Source organism: Salminus brasiliensis, chromosome 16, assembly GCF_030463535.1.
Source record: "Salminus brasiliensis chromosome 16, fSalBra1.hap2, whole genome shotgun sequence".
NCBI classification, from domain to species: domain Eukaryota; kingdom Metazoa; phylum Chordata; class Actinopteri; order Characiformes; family Bryconidae; genus Salminus; species Salminus brasiliensis.
In genome coordinates this window covers 11,800,546-11,821,953 of record NC_132893.1, presented here as the reverse complement: position 1 = coordinate 11,821,953, position 21,408 = coordinate 11,800,546, and positions in this window count along the sequence as shown.

Here is a 21,408-nt window from a genome sequence, read left to right as displayed (position 1 = left end):
AGAACTTCAGCCAGCTTCAAAGTGAACCAGTCAAAGGGGTCCGTCGAACCTGTATGACAAGAAAAAAAGTCAGTACAAGTATAGAAACTGAACGATCACTTACCTGTTACACAGCTGCATACGAACAGTCACCCTCATACTGTTACAGATCGACAGAAAGTCAGCCAGCCAGCCATAGTTGTAAACGGTGATGCAGATGCATAGAACCTTGTTAGACCAGCTTCAGAGAGGGAGTCGATTATGTGGTTCTGCAAACCTGTATGACAAGAAAGAGAGTCAATACATGTATAGAGACTAAATGATCACTTACCTGTTACAAAGATGTATATGAACAGTCATCCTCATACAGTTGCAGGTCCACCTTTAGAAAGGGATTCGGTCATGGTGTCCTGCAAACCTGTATGACAAAAAAGAAAGTCAATACATGTATAGAAACTGAATGATCACTTACCTGTTACACAGCTGCATACGAACAGTCAGCCTCATATATTTGCAGATCATCAGAACTTCAACCAGCTTCAAAGTGAACCAGTCAAGGGGTCCTGCGAACCTGTATGACAAGAAAGAGAGTCAATACATGTATAAAGACTGAATGATCACTTCCCTGTTACACAGACGCATACGAACCGTCAGCCTTCTCCAGTTGCAGATCATCAGAACTTCAGCCAGCTTCAAAGTGAACCAGTCAAAGGGGTCCGGCGAACCTGTATGGCAAAAAAAGATAGAGAATACATGTATAGAAACTGAATGATCACTTACCTGTTACACAGATGCATACGAACAGTCATCCTCATACAGTTGCAGATCATCAGAACTTCAGCCAGCCAAAGTTCCAGATGGAGATGCAGACAACCACATACATTTGCAGTCGTCAAATTCCTTGTTGTCTGCATCCAGCTTCAAAGTGAACCAGTCAAGGGGTCCTGCGAACCTGTATGACAAGAAAAAAAGTCAATACATGTATAGAAACTAAATGATCAGTTACCTGTTACACAGATGCATATGAAAATTCAGCCTCCTACAGTTGCAGATCATCAGAACTTCAACCAGCTACAAAGTGAACCAGTCAAAGGGGTCCGTCGAACCTGTATGACAAGAAAAAGTCAGTACAAGTATAGAAACTGAACGATCACTTACCTGTTACACAGCTGCATACGAACAGTCACCCTCATACTGTTGCAGATCGACAGAAAGTCAGCCAGCCAGCCATAGTTGTAAACGGTGATGCAGATGCATAGAACCTTGTTAGACCAGCTTCAGAGAGGGAGTCGATTATGTGGTTCTGCAAACCTGTATGACAAGAAAGAGAGTCAATACATTTATAGAGACTAAATGGTCACTTACCTGTTACAAAGATGCATATGAACAGTCAGCCTCATACAGTTGCAGGTCCACCTTCAGAAAGGGATTCGGTCATGGTGTCCTGCAAACCTGTATGACAAAAAAGAAAGTCAATACATGTATAGAAACTGAATGATCACTTACCTGTTACACAGCTGCATACGAACAGTCAGCCTCATACAGTTGCAGATCATAAGAAAATCAGCCAGCCAAAGTTCCAGATTGAAGCTGGATGCAGACAACAAAATACATTTGCAGAAGGCAAGTCCCTTGTTGTCTGCATCCAGCTTCAAAGTGAACCAGTCAAAAGGTCCTGCAAACCTGTATGACAAAAAAGAAAGTCAATACATGTATAGAAACTGAATGATCACTTACCTGTTACACAGATGCATACGAACAGTCAGCCTCCTAGAGTTACAGATCATCAGAACTTCAGCCAGCTTCAAAGTGAACCAGTCAAAGGGGTCCGTCGAACCTGTATGACAAGAAAAAAAGTCAATACAAGTATAGAAACTGAACGATCACTTACCTGTTACACAGCTGCATACGAACAGTCACCCTCATACTGTTGCAGATCGTCAGAAAGTCAGCCAGCCAGCCATAGTTGTAAACGGTGATGCAGATGCATAGAACCTTGTTAGACCAGCTTCAGAGAGGGAGTCGATTATGTGGTTCTGCAAACCTGTATGACAAGAAAGAGAGTCAATACATGTATAGAGACTAAATGATCACTTACCTGTTACAAAGATGCATATGAACAGTCAGCCTCATATATTTGCAGATCATCAGAACTTCAACCAGCTTCAAAGTGAACCAGTCAAGGGGTCCGGCGAACCTGTATGAGAAGAAAATCCAATACATGTATAGAAACTAAATGTTCACTTACATTTTACATAGATGCATACGAACAGTCAGCCTCCTACAGTTGCAGATCATCAGAATTTCAACCAGCTTCAAAGTGAACCAGTCAAGGGGTCCTGCGAACCTGTATGACAAGAAAAAAAGTCAATACATGTATAGAAACTGAATGATCACTTAACTGTTACACAGCTGCATACGAACGGTCAGACTCCTAGAGTTGCAGATCATCTGAACTTCAGCCAGCTTCAAAGTGAACCAGTCAAAGGGGTCCGTCGAACCTGTATGACAAGAAAAAAAGTCAGTACAAGTATAGAAACTGAACGATCACTTACCTGTTACACAGCTGCATACGAACAGTCACCCTCATACTGTTGCAGATCGACAGAAAGTCAGCCAGCCAGCCATAGTTGTAAACGGTGATGCAGATGCATAGAACCTTGTTAGACCAGCTTCAGAGAGGGAGTCGATTATGTGGTTCTGCAAACCTGTATGACAAGAAAGAGAGTCAATACATGTATAGAGACTAAATGATCACTTACCTGTTACACAGACGCATACGAACCGTCAGCCTTCTCCAGTTGCAGATCATCAGAACTTCAGCCAGCTTCAAATTGAACCAGTCAAAGGGGTCTGGCGAACCTGTATGGCAAAAAAAGATAGAGAATACATGTATAGAAACTGAATGATCACTTACCTGTTACACAGATGCATACGAACAGTCATCCTCATACAGTTGCAGATCATCAGAACTTCAGCCAGCCAAAGTTCCAGATGGAGATGCAGACAACCACATACATTTGCAGTCGTCAAATTCCTTGTTGTCTGCATCCAGCTTCAAAGTGAACCAGTCAAGGGGTCCTGCGAACCTGTATGACAAGAAAAAAAGTCAATACATGTATAGAAACTAAATGATCACTTACCTGTTACACAGCTGCATACGAACAGTCACCCTCATACAGTTGCAGATAGACAGAAAGTCAGCCAGCCAGCCATAGTTGTAAACGATGATGCAGATGCATAGACCCTTGTTAGACCAGCTTCAGAGAGGGAGTCGATTATGTGGTTCTGCAAACCTGTATGACAAGAAAGAGAGTCAATACATTTATAGAGACTAAATGGTCAATTACCTGTTACAAAGATGCATATGAACAGTCAGCCTCATACAGTTGCAGGTCCACCTTCAGAAAGGGATTCGGTCATGGTGTCCTGCAAACCTGTATGACAAAAAAGAAAGTCAATACATGTATAGAAATTGAATGATCACTTACCTGTTACACAGCTGCATACGAACAGTCAGCCTCATACAGTTGCAGATCATAAGAAAATCAGCCAGCCAAAGTTCCAGATTGAAGCTGGATGCAGACAACAAAATACATTTGCAGAAGGCAAGTCCCTTGTTGTCTGCATCCAGCTTCAAAGTGAACCAGTCAAAAGGTCCTGCGAACCTGTATGAAAAGAAAAAAAGTCAATACATGCATAGAAACTGAATGATCACTTACCTGTTACACAGCTGCATACGAACAGTCAGACTCCTAGAGTTGCAGATCATCAGAACTTCAGCCAGCTCCAAAGTGAACCAGTCAAAGGGGTCCGTCGAACCTGTATGACAAGAAAAAAAGTCAATACAAGTATAGAAACTGAATGATCACTTACCTGTTACACAGATGCATACGAAAAGTCAGCCTCCTACAGTTGCAGATCATCAGAACTTCAGCCAGCTTCAAAGTGAACCAGTCAAAGGGGTCCGTCGAACCTGTATGACAAGAAAAAAAGTCAATACAAGTATAGAAACTGAACGATCACTTACCTGTTACACAGCTGCATACGAACAGTCACCCTCATACTGTTGCAGATCGACAGAACGTCAGCCAGCCAGCCATAGTTGTAAACGGTCATGCAGATGCATAGAACCTTGTTAGACCAGCTTCAGAGAGGGAGTCGATTATGTGGTTCTGCAAACCTGTATGACAAGAAAGAGAGTCAATACATGTATAGCGACTAAATGATCACTTACCTGTTACAAAGATGCATATGAACAGTCAGCCTCATATATTTGCAGATCATCAGAACTTCAACCAGCTTCAAAGTGAACCAGTCAAGGGGTCCTGCAAACCTGTATGACAAGAAAGAGAGTCAATACATGTATAGAGACTAAATGATCACTTACCTGTTACAAAGATGTATATGAACAGTCATCCTCATACAGTTGCAGGTCCACCTTTAGAAAGGGATTCGGTCATGGTGTCCTGCAAACCTGTATGACAAAAAAGAAAGTCAATACATGTATAGAAACTGAATGATCACTTACCTGTTACACAGCTGCATACGAACAGTCAGCCTCATATATTTGCAGATCATCAGAACTTCAACCAGCTTCAAAGTGAACCAGTCAAGGGGTCCTGCGAACCTGTATGACAAGAAAGAGAGTCAATACATGTATAAAGACTGAATGATCACTTCCCTGTTACACAGACGCATACGAACCGTCAGCCTTCTCCAGTTGCAGATCATCAGAACTTCAGCCAGCTTCAAAGTGAACCAGTCAAAGGGGTCCGGCGAACCTGTATGGCAAAAAAAGATAGAGAATACATGTATAGAAACTGAATGATCACTTACCTGTTACACAGATGCATACGAACAGTCATCCTCATACAGTTGCAGATCATCAGAACTTCAGCCAGCCAAAGTTCCAGATGGAGATGCAGACAACCACATACATTTGCAGTCGTCAAATTCCTTGTTGTCTGCATCCAGCTTCAAAGTGAACCAGTCAAGGGGTCCTGCGAACCTGTATGACAAGAAAAAAAGTCAATACATGTATAGAAACTAAATGATCAGTTACCTGTTACACAGATGCATATGAAAATTCAGCCTCCTACAGTTGCAGATCATCAGAACTTCAACCAGCTACAAAGTGAACCAGTCAAAGGGGTCCGTCGAACCTGTATGACAAGAAAAAGTCAGTACAAGTATAGAAACTGAACGATCACTTACCTGTTACACAGCTGCATACGAACAGTCACCCTCATACTGTTGCAGATCGACAGAAAGTCAGCCAGCCAGCCATAGTTGTAAACGGTGATGCAGATGCATAGAACCTTGTTAGACCAGCTTCAGAGAGGGAGTCGATTATGTGGTTCTGCAAACCTGTATGACAAGAAAGAGAGTCAATACATTTATAGAGACTAAATGGTCACTTACCTGTTACAAAGATGCATATGAACAGTCAGCCTCATACAGTTGCAGGTCCACCTTCAGAAAGGGATTCGGTCATGGTGTCCTGCAAACCTGTATGACAAAAAAGAAAGTCAATACATGTATAGAAACTGAATGATCACTTACCTGTTACACAGCTGCATACGAACAGTCAGCCTCATACAGTTGCAGATCATAAGAAAATCAGCCAGCCAAAGTTCCAGATTGAAGCTGGATGCAGACAACAAAATACATTTGCAGAAGGCAAGTCCCTTGTTGTCTGCATCCAGCTTCAAAGTGAACCAGTCAAAAGGTCCTGCAAACCTGTATGACAAAAAAGAAAGTCAATACATGTATAGAAACTGAATGATCACTTACCTGTTACACAGATGCATACGAACAGTCAGCCTCCTAGAGTTACAGATCATCAGAACTTCAGCCAGCTTCAAAGTGAACCAGTCAAAGGGGTCCGTCGAACCTGTATGACAAGAAAAAAAGTCAATACAAGTATAGAAACTGAACGATCACTTACCTGTTACACAGCTGCATACGAACAGTCACCCTCATACTGTTGCAGATCGTCAGAAAGTCAGCCAGCCAGCCATAGTTGTAAACGGTGATGCAGATGCATAGAACCTTGTTAGACCAGCTTCAGAGAGGGAGTCGATTATGTGGTTCTGCAAACCTGTATGACAAGAAAGAGAGTCAATACATGTATAGAGACTAAATGATCACTTACCTGTTACAAAGATGCATATGAACAGTCAGCCTCATATATTTGCAGATCATCAGAACTTCAACCAGCTTCAAAGTGAACCAGTCAAGGGGTCCGGCGAACCTGTATGAGAAGAAAATCCAATACATGTATAGAAACTAAATGTTCACTTACATTTTACATAGATGCATACGAACAGTCAGCCTCCTACAGTTGCAGATCATCAGAATTTCAACCAGCTTCAAAGTGAACCAGTCAAGGGGTCCTGCGAACCTGTATGACAAGAAAAAAAGTCAATACATGTATAGAAACTGAATGATCACTTAACTGTTACACAGCTGCATACGAACGGTCAGACTCCTAGAGTTGCAGATCATCTGAACTTCAGCCAGCTTCAAAGTGAACCAGTCAAAGGGGTCCGTCGAACCTGTATGACAAGAAAAAAAGTCAGTACAAGTATAGAAACTGAACGATCACTTACCTGTTACACAGCTGCATACGAACAGTCACCCTCATACTGTTGCAGATCGACAGAAAGTCAGCCAGCCATAGTTGTAAACGGTGATGCAGATGCATAGAACCTTGTTAGACCAGCTTCAGAGAGGGAGTCGATTATGTGGTTCTGCAAACCTGTATGACAAGAAAGAGAGTCAATACATGTATAGAGACTAAATGATCACTTACCTGTTACACAGACGCATACGAACCGTCAGCCTTCTCCAGTTGCAGATCATCAGAACTTCAGCCAGCTTCAAATTGAACCAGTCAAAGGGGTCTGGCGAACCTGTATGGCAAAAAAAGATAGAGAATACATGTATAGAAACTGAATGATCACTTACCTGTTACACAGATGCATACGAACAGTCATCCTCATACAGTTGCAGATCATCAGAACTTCAGCCAGCCAAAGTTCCAGATGGAGATGCAGACAACCACATACATTTGCAGTCGTCAAATTCCTTGTTGTCTGCATCCAGCTTCAAAGTGAACCAGTCAAGGGGTCCTGCGAACCTGTATGACAAGAAAAAAAGTCAATACATGTATAGAAACTAAATGATCACTTACCTGTTACACAGCTGCATACGAACAGTCACCCTCATACAGTTGCAGATAGACAGAAAGTCAGCCAGCCAGCCATAGTTGTAAACGATGATGCAGATGCATAGACCCTTGTTAGACCAGCTTCAGAGAGGGAGTCGATTATGTGGTTCTGCAAACCTGTATGACAAGAAAGAGAGTCAATACATTTATAGAGACTAAATGGTCAATTACCTGTTACAAAGATGCATATGAACAGTCAGCCTCATACAGTTGCAGGTCCACCTTCAGAAAGGGATTCGGTCATGGTGTCCTGCAAACCTGTATGACAAAAAAGAAAGTCAATACATGTATAGAAATTGAATGATCACTTACCTGTTACACAGCTGCATACGAACAGTCAGCCTCATACAGTTGCAGATCATAAGAAAATCAGCCAGCCAAAGTTCCAGATTGAAGCTGGATGCAGACAACAAAATACATTTGCAGAAGGCAAGTCCCTTGTTGTCTGCATCCAGCTTCAAAGTGAACCAGTCAAAAGGTCCTGCGAACCTGTATGAAAAGAAAAAAAGTCAATACATGCATAGAAACTGAATGATCACTTACCTGTTACACAGCTGCATACGAACAGTCAGACTCCTAGAGTTGCAGATCATCAGAACTTCAGCCAGCTCCAAAGTGAACCAGTCAAAGGGGTCCGTCGAACCTGTATGACAAGAAAAAAAGTCAATACAAGTATAGAAACTGAATGATCACTTACCTGTTACACAGATGCATACGAAAAGTCAGCCTCCTACAGTTGCAGATCATCAGAACTTCAGCCAGCTTCAAAGTGAACCAGTCAAAGGGGTCCGTCGAACCTGTATGACAAGAAAAAAAGTCAATACAAGTATAGAAACTGAACGATCACTTACCTGTTACACAGCTGCATACGAACAGTCACCCTCATACTGTTGCAGATCGACAGAACGTCAGCCAGCCAGCCATAGTTGTAAACGGTCATGCAGATGCATAGAACCTTGTTAGACCAGCTTCAGAGAGGGAGTCGATTATGTGGTTCTGCAAACCTGTATGACAAGAAAGAGAGTCAATACATGTATAGCGACTAAATGATCACTTACCTGTTACAAAGATGCATATGAACAGTCAGCCTCATATATTTGCAGATCATCAGAACTTCAACCAGCTTCAAAGTGAACCAGTCAAGGGGTCCTGCAAACCTGTATGACAAGAAAGAGAGTCAATACATGTATAAAGACTGAATGATCACTTACCTGTTACACAGACGCATACGAACCGTCAGCCTTCTCCAGTTGCAGATCATCAGAACTTCAGCCAGCTTCAAAGTGAACCAGTCAAAGGGGTCCGGCGAACCTGTATGGCAAAAAAAGATAGAGAATACATGTATAGAAACTGAATGATCACTTACCTGTTACACAGATGCATACGAACAGTCATCCTCATACAGTTGCAGATCATTAGAACTTCAGCCAGCCAAAGTTCCAGATGGAGATGCAGACAACCACATACATTTGCAGTCGTCAAATTCCTTGTTGTCTGCATCCAGCTTCAAAGTGAACCAGTCAAGGGGTCCTGCGAACCTGTATGACAAGAGAAAAAGTCAATACATGTATAGAAACTAAATGATCACTTACCTGTTACACAGATGCATACGAAAATTCAGCCTCCTACAGTTGCAGATCATCAGAACTTCAACCAGCTACAAAGTGAACCAGTCAAGGGGTCCTGCAAACCTGTATGAAGAGAAAAAAAGTCAATACATGTATAGAAACTGAACGATCACTTACCTGTTACACAGCTGCATACGAACAATCACCCTCATACTTTTGTAGATCGACAGAAAGTCAGCCAGCCAGCCATAGTTGTAAACGGTGATGCAGATGCATAGAACCTTGTTAGACCAGCTTCAGAGAGGGAGTCGATTATGTGGTTCTGCGAACCTGTATGACAAGAAAAAAAGTCAATACATGTATAGAAACTGAATGATCACTTACCTGTTGCACAGATGCATACGAACAGTCATCCTCATACAGTTGCAGATCGACAGAAAGTCAGCCAGCCAGCCATAGTTGTAAACGGTGATGCAGATGCATAGAACCTTGTTAGACCAGCTTCAGAGAGGGAGTCGATTATGTGGTTCTGCAAACCTGTATGACAAGAAAGAGAGTCAATACATGTATAGAGACTAAATGATCACTTACCTGTTACAAAGATGCATATGAACAGTCAGCCTCATATATTTGCAGATCATCAGAACTTCAACCAGCTTCAAAGTGAACCAGTCAAGGGGTCCTGCAAACCTGTATGACAAGAAAGAGAGTCAATACATGTATAAAGACTGAATGATCACTTACCTGTTACACAGACGCATACGAACCGGCAGCCTTCTCCAGTTGCAGATCATCAGAACTTCAGCCAGCTTCAAAGTGAACCAGTCAAAGGGGTCCGGCGAACCTGTATGGCAAAAAAAGATAGAGAATACATGTATAGAAACTGAATGATCACTTACCTGTTACACAGATGCATACGAACAGTCATCCTCATACAGTTGCAGATCATCAGAACTTCAGCCAGCCAAAGTTCCAGATTGAAGCTGGATGCAGACAACAAAATACATTTGCAGAAGGCAAGTCCCTTGTTGTCTGCATCCAGCTTCAAAGTGAATCAGTCAAAAGGTCCTGTGAACCTGTATGAAAAGAAAAAAAGTCAATACATGTATAGAAACTGAATGATCACTTACCTGTTACACAGATGCATACGAACAGTCAGCCTCCTACAGTTGCAGATCATCAGAACTTCAGCCAGCTTCAAAGTGAACCAGTCAAAGGGGTCCGTCGAACCTGTATGACAAGAAAAAAAGTCAATACAAGTATAGAAACTGAACGATCACTTACCTGTTACACAGCTGCATACGAACAGTCACCCTCATACTGTTGCAGATCGACAGAAAGTCAGCCAGCCAGCCATAGTTGTAAACGGTGATGCAGATGCATAGAACCTTGTTAGACCAGCTTCAGAGAGGGAGTCGATTATGTGGTTCTGCAAACCTGTATGACAAGAAAGAGAGTCAATACATGTATAGAGACTAAATGATCACTTACCTGTTACAAAGATGCATATGAACAGTCAGCCTCATATATTTGCAGATCATCAGAACTTCAACCAGCTTCAAAGTGAACCAGTCAAGGGGTCCTGCAAACCTGTATGACAAGAAAGAGAGTCAATACATGTATAAAGACTGAATGATCACTTACCTGTTACACAGACGCATACGAACCGTCAGCCTTCTCCAGTTGCAGATCATCAGAACTTCAGCCAGCTTCAAAGTGAACCAGTCAAAGGGGTCCGGCGAACCTGTATGGCAAAAAAAGATAGAGAATACATGTATAGAAACTGAATGATCACTTACCTGTTGCACAGATGCATACGAACAATCACCCTCATACTTTTGTAGATCGACAGAAAGTCAGCCAGCCAGCCATAGTTGTAAACGATGATGCAGATGCATAGAACCTTGTTAAACCAGCTTCAGAGAGGGAGTCGATTATGTGGTTCTGCGAACCTGTATGACAAGAAAAAAAGTCAATACATGTATAGAAACTGAATGATCACTTACCTGTTGCACAGATGCATACGAACAGTCATCCTCATACAGTTGCAGGTCCACCTTCAGAAAGGGATTCGGTCATGGTGTTCTGCAAACCTGTATGACAAAAAAGAAAGTCAATACATGTATAGAAACTGAATGATCACTTACCTGTTACACAGCTGCATACGAACAGTCAGCCTCATACAGTTGCAGATCATAAGAACATCAGCCAGCCAAAGTTCCAGATTGAAGCTGGATGCAGACAACAAAATACATTTGCAGAAGGCAAGTCCCTTGTTGTCTGCATCCAGCTTCAAAGTGAACCAGTCAAAAGGTCCTGCGAACTTGTATGAAAAGAAAAAAAATCAATACATGTATAGAAACTGAATGATCACTTACGTGTTACACAGGTGTATGCAATTAGTCAGTCTAATACAGTTGCAGATTGTAAGCACATCAGCCAGCCAAAAATTCCAGATGGAGATGCAGACAACCACATACATTTGCAGAAGGCAAGTCCCTTGTTGTCTGCATCCAGCTTCAAAGTGAGCCACTTGTGTGGTACTGCGAGCCTGTATGACAAAAAAAGATAGAGAATACATGTACAGAATCTGAATGATCACTTACCTGTTACACAGATGCATACGAACAGTCACCCACATACAGTTGCAGATCATCAGAACATCAGCCAGCCAAAAATTTCAGATGGAGATGCAAACAAACAAATACATTTGCAGTTGGCAAGTCCTTTGTTGTCTGCATCCAGCTTCAATGTGAAACAGTCAAAAGGTCCTGCGAACCTGTATGACAAGAAAAAAAGTCAATACATGTATAGAAACTAAATGATCACTTACCTGTTACACAGATGCATATGAAAATTCAGCCTCCTACAGTTGCAGATCATCAGAACTTCAACCAGCTACAAAGTGAACCAGTCAAAGGGGTCCGTCGAACCTGTATGACAAGAAAAAAAGTCAGTACAAGTATAGAAACTGAACGATCACTTACCTGTTACACAGCTGCATACGAACAGTCACCCTCATACTGTTGCAGATCGACAGAAAGTCAGCCAGCCAGCCATAGTTGTAAACGGTGATGCAGATGCATAGAACCTTGTTAGACCAGCTTCAGAGAGGGAGTCGATTATGTGGTTCTGCAAACCTGTATGACAAGAAAGAGACTCAATACATGTATAGAGACTAAATGGTCACTTACCTGTTACAAAGATGCATATGAACAGTCAGCCTCATATATTTGCAGATCATCAGAACTTCAACCAGCTTCAAAGTGAACCAGTCAAGGGGTCCTGCGAACCTGTATGACAAGAAAGAAAGTCAATACATGTATAAAGACTGAATGATCACTTACCTGTTACACAGACGCATACGAACCGTCAGCCTTCTCCATTTGCAGATCATCAGAACTTCAGCCAGCTTCAAAGTGAACCAGTCAAAGGGGTCCGGCGAACCTGTATGGCAAAAAAAGATAGAGAATACATGTATAGAAAGTGAATGATCACTTACCTGTTACACAGATGCATACGAACAGTCATCCTCATACAGTTGCAGATCATCAGAACTTCAGCCAGCCAAAGTTCCAGATGGAGATGCAGACAACCACATACATTTGCAGTCGTCAAATTCCTTGTTGTCTGCATCCAGCTTCAAAGTGAACCAGTCAAAAGGTCCTGCGAACCTGTATGAAAAGAAAAAAAGTCAATACATGTATAGAAACTGAACGATCACTTACCTGTTATACAGCTGCATACGAATGATCAGACTCCTAGAGTTGCAGATCATCAGAACTTCAACCAGCTACAAAGTGAACCAGTCAAGGGGTCCTGCAAACCTGTATGAAGAGAAAAAAAGTCAATACATGTACAGAAACTGAACGATCACTTACCTGTTACACAGCTGCATACGAACAATCACCCTCATACTGTTGCAGATCGACAGAAAGTCAGCCAGCCAGCCATAGTTGTAAACGGTGATGCAGATGCATAGAACCTTGTTAGACCAGCTTCAGAGAGGGAGTCGATTATGTGGTTCTGCAAACCTGTATGACAAGAAAGAGAGTCAATACATGTATAGAGACTAAATGATCACTTACCTGTTACAAAGATGTATATGAACAGTCATCCTCATACAGTTGCAGGTCCACCTTCAGAAAGGGATTCGGTCATGGTGTCCTGCAAACCTGTATGACAAAAAAGAAAGTCAATACATGTATAGAAACTGAATGATCACTTACCTGTTACACAGCTGCATACGAACAGTCAGCCTCATACAGTTGCAGATCATAAGAAAATCAGCCAGCCAAAGTTCCAGATTGAAGCTGGATGCAGACAACAAAATACATTTGCAGAAGGCAAATCCCTTGTTGTCTGCATCCAGCGTCAAAGTGAACCAGTCAAAAGGTCCTGCGAACCTGTATGAAAAGAAAAAAAGTCAATACATGTATAGAAACTGAATGATCACTTACCTGTTACACAGCTGCATACGAACGGTCAGACTCCTAGAGTTGCAGATCATCAGAACTTCAGCCAGCTTCAAAGTGAACCAGTCAAAGGGGTCCGTCGAACCTGTATGACAAGAAAAAAAGTCAGTACAAGTATAGAAACTGAACGATCACTTACCTGTTACACAGCTGCATACGAACAGTCACCCTCATACTGTTGCAGATCGACAGAAAGTCAGCCAGCCAGCCATAGTTGTAAACGGTGATGCAGATGCATAGAACCTTGTTAGACCAGCTTCAGAGAGGGAGTCGATTATGTGGTTCTGCAAACCTGTATGACAAGAAAGAGAGTCAATACATGTATAGAGACTAAATGGTCACTTACCTGTTACAAAGATGCATATGAACAGTTAGCCTCATATATTTGCAGATCATCAGAACTTCAACCAGCTTCAAAGTAAACCAGTCAAGGGGTCCTGCGAACCTGTATTACAAGTAAGAGAGTCAATACATGTATAAAGACTGAATGATCACTTACCTGTTACACAGACGCATACGAACCGTCAGCCTTCTCCAGTTGCAGATCATCAGAACTTCAGCCAGCTTCAAAGTGAACCAGTCAAAGGGGTCTGGCGAACCTGTATGGCAAAAAAAGATAGAGAATACATGTATAGAAACTGAATGATCACTTACCTGTTACACAGATGCATACGAACAGTCATCCTCATACAGTTGCAGAGCAACAGAACTTCAGCCAGCCAAAGTTCCAGATGGAGATGCAGACAACCACATACATTTGCAGTCGTCAAATTCCTTGTTGTCTGCATCCAGCTTCAAAGTGAACCAGTCAAGGGGTCCTGCGAACCTGTATGACAAGAAAAAAAGTCAATACATGTATAGAAACTAAATGATCACTTACCTGTTACACAGATGCATACGAAAAATCAGCCTCCTACAGTTGCAGATCATCAGAACTTCAACCAGCTACAAAGTGAACCAGTCAAAGGGGTCCGTCGAACCTGTATGACAAGAAAAAAAGTCAGTACAAGTATAGAAACTGAACGATCACTTACCTGTTACACAGCTGCATACGAACAGTCACCCTCATACTGTTGCAGATCGACAGAAAGTCAGCCAGCCAGCCATAGTTGTAAACGGTGATGCAGATGCATAGAACCTTGTTAGACCAGCTTCAGAGAGTGAGTCCATTATGTGGTTCTGCAAACCTGTATGACAAGAAAGAGAGTCAATACATGTATAGAGACTAAATGGTCACTTACCTGTTACAAAGATGCATATGAACAGTCAGCCTCATATATTTGCAGATCATCAGAACTTCAACCAGCTTCAAAGTGAACCAGTCAAGGGGTCCTGCGAACCTGTATGACAAGAAAGAAAGTCAATACATGTATAAAGACTGAATGATCACTTACCTGTTACACAGACGCATACGAACCGTCAGCCTTCTCCATTTGCAGATCATCAGAACTTCAACCAGCTTCAAAGTGAACCAGTCAAAGGGGTCCGGCGAACCTGTATGGCAAAAAAAGATAGAGAATACATGTATAGAAAGTGAATGATCACTTACCTGTTACACAGATGCATACGAACAGTCATCCTCATACAGTTGCAGATCATCAGAACTTCAGCCAGCCAAAGTTCCAGATGGAGATGCAGACAACCACATACATTTGCAGTCGTCAAATTCCTTGTTGTCTGCATCCAGCTTCAAAGTGAACCAGTCAAGGGGTCCTGCGAACCTGTATGACAAGAAAAAAAGTCAATACATGTATAGAAACTAAATGATCACTTACCTGTTACACAGATGCATACGAAAATTCAGCCTCCTACAGTTGCAGATCATCAGAACTTCAACCAGCTACAAAGTGAACCAGTCAAGGGGTCCTGCAAACCTGTATGAAGAGAAAAAAAGTCAGTACAAGTATAGAAACTGAACGATCACTTACCTGTTACACAGCTGCATACGAACAGTCACCCTCATACTGTTGCAGATCGACAGAAAGTCAGCCAGCCAGCCATAGTTGTAAACGGTGATGCAGATGCATAGAACCTTGTTAGACCAGCTTCAGAGAGGGAGTCCATTATGTGGTTCTGCAAACCTGTATGACAAGAAAGAGTCAATACATGTATAGAGACTAAATGGTCACTTACCTGTTACAAAGATGCATATGAACAGTCAGCCTCATATATTTGCAGATCATCAGAACTTCAACCAGCTTCAAAGTGAACCAGTCAAGGGGTCCTGCGAACCTGTATGACAAGAAAGAAAGTCAATACATGTATAAAGACTGAATGATCACTTACCTGTTACACAGACGCATACGAACCGTCAGCCTTCTCCATTTGCAGATGATCAGAACTTCAGCCAGCTTCAAAGTGAACCAGTCAAAGGGGTCCGGCAAACCTGTATGGCAAAAAAAGATAGAGAATACATGTATAGAAAGTGAATGATCACTTACCTGTTACACAGATGCATACGAACAGTCATCCTCATACAGTTGCAGATCATCAGAACTTCAGCCAGCCAAAGTTCCAGATGGAGATGCAGACAACCACATACATTTGCAGTCGTCAAATTCCTTGTTGTCTGCATCCAGCTTCAAAGTGAACCAGTCAAGGGGTCCTGCGAACCTGTATGACAAGAAAAAAAGTCAATACATGTATAGAAACTAAATGATCACTTACCTGTTACACAGATGCATACGAAAATTCAGCCTCCTACAGTTGCAGATCATCAGAACTTCAACCAGCTACAAAGTGAACCAGTCAAGGGGTCCTGCAAACCTGTATGAAGAGAAAAAAAGCCAATACATGTATAGAAACTGAACGATCACTTACCTGTTACACAGCTGCATACGAACAATCACCCTCATACTGTTGCAGATCGACAGAAAGTCAGCCAGCCAGCCATAGTTGTAAACGGTGATGCAGATGCATAGAACCTTGTTAGACCAGCTTCAGAGAGGGAGTCGATTATGTGGTTATGCAAACCTGTATGACAAGAAAGAGAGTCAATACATGTATAGAGACTAAATGATCACTTACCTGTTACAAAGATGCATATGAACAGTCATCCTCATACAGGTGCAGGTCCACCTTCAGAAAGGGATTCGGTCATGGTGTCCTGCAAACCTGTATGACAAAAAAGAAAGTCAATACATGTACAGAAACTGAATGATCACTTACCTGTTACACAGCTGCATACGAACAGTCAGCCTCATACAGTTGCAGATCATAAGAAAATCAGCCAGCCAAAGTTCCAGATTGAAGCTGGATGCAGACAACAAAATACATTTGCAGAAGGCAAGTCCCTTGTTGTCTGCATCCAGCTTCAAAGTGAACCAGTCAAAAGGTCCTGCGAACCTGTATGAGAAGAAAAGTCAATACATGTATAGAAACTGAATGATCACTTACCTGTTGCACAGATGCATATGAACAGTCATCCTCATACAGTTGCAGGTCCACCTTCAGAAAGGGATTCGGTCATGGTGTCCTGCAAACCTGTATGACAAAAAAGAAAGTCAATACATGTATAGAAACTGAATGATCACTTACCTGTTACACAGCTGCATACGAACAGTCAGCCTCATACAGTTGCAGATCATAAGAAAATCAGCCAGCCAAAGTTCCACATTGAAGCTGGATGCAGACAACAAAATACATTTGCAGAAGGCAAGTCCCTTGTTGTCTGCATCCAGCTTCAAAGTGAACCAGTCAAAAGGTCCTGCGAAAGTGTATGAAAAGAAAAAAAGTCAATACATGTATAGAAACTGAATGATCACTTACCTGTTACACAGCTGCATACGAACAGTCAGCCTCATACAGTTGCAGATCATAAGAACATCAGCTAGCCAAAGTTCCAGATTGAAGCTGGATGCAGACAACAAAATACATTTGCAGAAGGCAAGTCCCTTGTTGTCTGCATCCAGCTTCAAAGTGAACCAGTCAAAAGGTCCTGCGAACCTGTATGAAAAGAAAAAAAATCAATACATGTATAGAAACTGAATGATCACTTACGTGTTACACAGGTGTATGCGATCAGTATGTATTAGTCAGTCTAATACAGTTGCAGATTGTCAGCACATCAGCCAGCCAAAAATTCCAGATGGAGATGCAGACAACCACATACATTTGCAGAAGGCAAGTCCCTTGTTGTCTGCATCCAGCTTCAAAGTGAGCCACTTGTGTGGTCCTGCGAGCCTGTATGACAAAAAAAGATAGAGAATACATGTACAGAATCTGAATGATCACTGACCTGTTACACAGATGCATACGAACAGTCACCCACATACAGTTGCAGATCATCAGAACATCAGCCAGCCAAAAATTCCAGATGGAGATGCAGACAACCACATACATTTGCAGTTGGCAAGTCCTTTGTTGTCTGCATCCAGCTTCAATGTGAAACAGTCAAAAGGTCCTGCGAACCTGTATGACAAGAAAAAAAGTCAATACATGTATAGAAACTGAATGATCACTTACCTGTTATACAGCTGCATACAAACAGACACCCTCATACAGTTGCAGATTGACAGAAAGTCAGCCAGCCAGCCATAGTTGTAAACGGTGATGCAGAGATGGAGTCGATTATGTTGTTCTGCAAACCTGTATGACAAGAAAGAGAGTCAATACATGTATAGAGACTGAATGATCACTTACCTGTTGCACAGACGCATACGAACCATCAGCCTCCTCCAGTTGCAGATCATCAGAACTTCAGCCAGCTTCAAAGTGAACCAGTCAAAGGGGTCCGGCGAACTTGTATGACAAAAAAAGATAGAGAATACATGTATAGAAACTGAATAATCACTTACCTATTACACAGATGCATACGAACAGTCATCCTCATACAGTTGCAGATGGACAGAATGTCAGCCAGCCAGCCATAGTTGTAAACTGAGATGCAGATGTAAGGAACCTTGTTAGTCCACCTTTAGAAAGGGATTTGGTCATGGTGTCCTGCGAAAATGTATGAGAAGAAAGAGAGTCAAAACATGTATAGAAACTGAATGATCACTTACCTGTTACAAAGCTGCATACAAACAGTCAGCCTCATATATTTGCAGATCATCAGAACTTCAGCCAGCCAAAGTTCCAGATGGAGATGCAGACAACGACATACATTTGCAGTCATCAAATCTCTTGTCTTAATCCAGCTTCAAAGTGAACCAGTCAAGGGGTCCTGCGAACCTGTATGACAAGAAAGAGAATCAATACATGTATAAAGACTGAATGATCACTTACCTGTTACACAGACGCATACAAACCGTCAGCCTTCTCCAGTTGCAGATCATCAGAACTTCAGCCAGCTTCAAAGTGAACCAGTCAAAGGGGTCCGGCGAACCTGTATGGCAAAAAAAGATAGAGAATACATGTATAAAAACTGAATGATCACTTACCTGTTACACAGATGCATACGAACAGTCATCCTCATACAGTTGCAGATCATCAGAACTTCAGCCAGCCAACATTCCAGATGGAGATGCAGACAACCACATACATTTGCAGTCGTCAAATTCCTTGTTGTCTGCATCCAGCTTCAAAGTGAACCAGTCAAGGGGTCCTGCGAACCTGTATGACAAGAAAAAAAGTCAATACATGTATAGAAACTAAATGATCACTTACCTGTTACACAGATGCATACGAAAATTCAGCCTCCTACAGTTGCAGATCATCAGAACTTCAACCAGCTTCAAAGTGAACCAGTCAAGGGGTCCGGCGAACCTGTATGAGAAGAAAAGTCAATACATGTATAGAAACTAAATGATCACTTACATTTTACATAGATGCATACGAACAGTCAGCCTCATACAGTTGCAGGTCCACCTTCAGAAAGGGATTCGGTCATGGTGTTCTGCAAACCTGTATGACAAAAAAGAAAGTCAATACATGTATAGAAACTGAATGATCACTTACCTGTTACACAGCTGCATACGAACAGTCAGCCTCATACAGTTGCAGATCATAAGAACATCAGCCAGCCAAAGTTCCACATTGAAGCTGGATGCAGACAACAAAATACATTTGCAGAAGGCAAGTCCCTTGTTGTCTGCATCCAGCTTCAAAGTGAACCAGTCAAAAGGTCCTGCGAACCTGTATGAAAAGAAAAAAAGTCAATACATGTATAGAAACTGAATGATCACTTACCTGTTTCTCAGCTGCATACGAACAGTCAGCCTCATACAGTTGCAGATCATAAGAACATCAGCCAGCCAAAGTTCCAGATTGAAGCTGGATGCAGACAACAAAATACATTTGCAGAAGGCAAGTCTCTTGTTGTCTGCATCCAGCTTCAAAGTGAACCAGTCAAAAGGTCCTGCGAACCTGTATGAAAAGAAAAAAAATCAATACATGTATAGAAACTGAATGATCACTTACGTGTTACACAGGTGTATGCGATTAGTCAGTCTAATACAGTTGCAGATTGTAAGCACATCAGCCAGCCAAAAATTCCAGATGGAGATGCAGACAACCACATACATTTGCAGAAGGCAAGTCCCTTGTTGTCTGCATCCAGCTTCAAAGTGAGCCACTTGTGTGGTCCTGCGAGCCTGTATGAAAAAAAAAGATAGAGAATACATGTACAGAATCTGAATGATCACTTACCTGTTACACAGATGCATACGAACAGTCACCCACATACAGTTGCAGATCATCAGAACATCAGCCAGCCAAAAATTCCAGATGGAGATGCAGACAACCACATTCATTTGCAGTTGGCAAGTCCTTTGTTGTCTGCATCCAGCTTCAATGTGAAACAGTCAAAAGGTCCTGCGAACCTGTATGACAAGAAAAAAAGTCAATACATGTATAGAAACTGAATGATCACTTACCTGTTATACACCTGCATACAGACACCCTCATACAGTTGCAGATTGACAGAAAGTCAGCCAGCCAGCCATAGTTGTAAACGGTGATGCAGATGCATAGAACCTTGTTAGTCCAAGTTCAGAGATGGAGTCGATTATGTGGTTCTGCAAACCTGTATGACAAGAAAGAGAGTCAATACATGTATAGAGACTGAATGATCACTTACCTGTTGCACAGACGCATACGAACCATCAGCCTCCTCCAGTTGCAGATCATCAGAACTTCAGCCAGCTTCAAAGTGAACCAGTCAAAGGGGTCCGGCGAACCTGTATGACAAAAAAAGATAGAGAATACATGTATAGAAACTGAATGATCACTTACCTGTTACACAGATGCATACGAACAGTCATCCTCATACAGTTGCAGATCATCAGAACTTCAGCCAACCAAAGTTCCAGATGGAGATGCAGACAACCACATACATTTGCAGTCGTCAAATTCCTTGTTGTCTGCATCCAGCTTCAAAGTGAACCAGTCAAGGGGTCCTGCGAACCTGTATGACAAGAAAAAAAGTCAATACATGTATAGAAACTGAACGATCACTTACGTGTTACACAGATGCATACGAAAATTCAGCCTCCTACAGTTGCAGATCATCAGAACTTCAACCAGCTAAAAAGTGAACCAGTCAAGGGGTCCTGCAAACCTGTATGAAGAGAAAAAAAGTGAATACATGTACAGAAACTGAACGATCACTTACCTGTTACACAGCTGCATACGAACAATCACCCTCATACTGTTGCAGATCGACAGAAAGTCAGCCAGCCAGCCATAGTTGTAAACGGTGATGCAGATGCATAGAACCTTGTTAGACCAGCTTCAGAGAGGGAGTCGATTATGTGGTTCTGCAAACCTGTATGACAAGAAAGAGAGTCAATACATGTATAGAGACTAAATGATCACTTACCTGTTACAAAGATGTATATGAACAGTCATCCTCATACAGTTGCAGGTCCACCTTTAGAAAGGGATTCGGTCATGGTGTCCTGCAAACCTGTATGACAAAAAAGAAAGTCAATACATGTATAGAAACTGAATGATCACTTACCTGTTACACAGCTGCATACGAACAGTCAGCCTCATACAGTTGCAGATCATAAGAAAATCAGCCAGCCAAAGTTCCAGATTGAAGCTGGATGCAGACAACAAAATACATTTGCAGAAGGCAAGTCCCTTGTTGTCTGCATCCAGCTTCAAAGTGAACCAGTCAAAAGGTCCTGCGAACCTGTATGAAAAGAAAAAAAAGTCAATACATGTATAGAAACTGAATGATCACTTACCTGTTACACAGCTGCATACG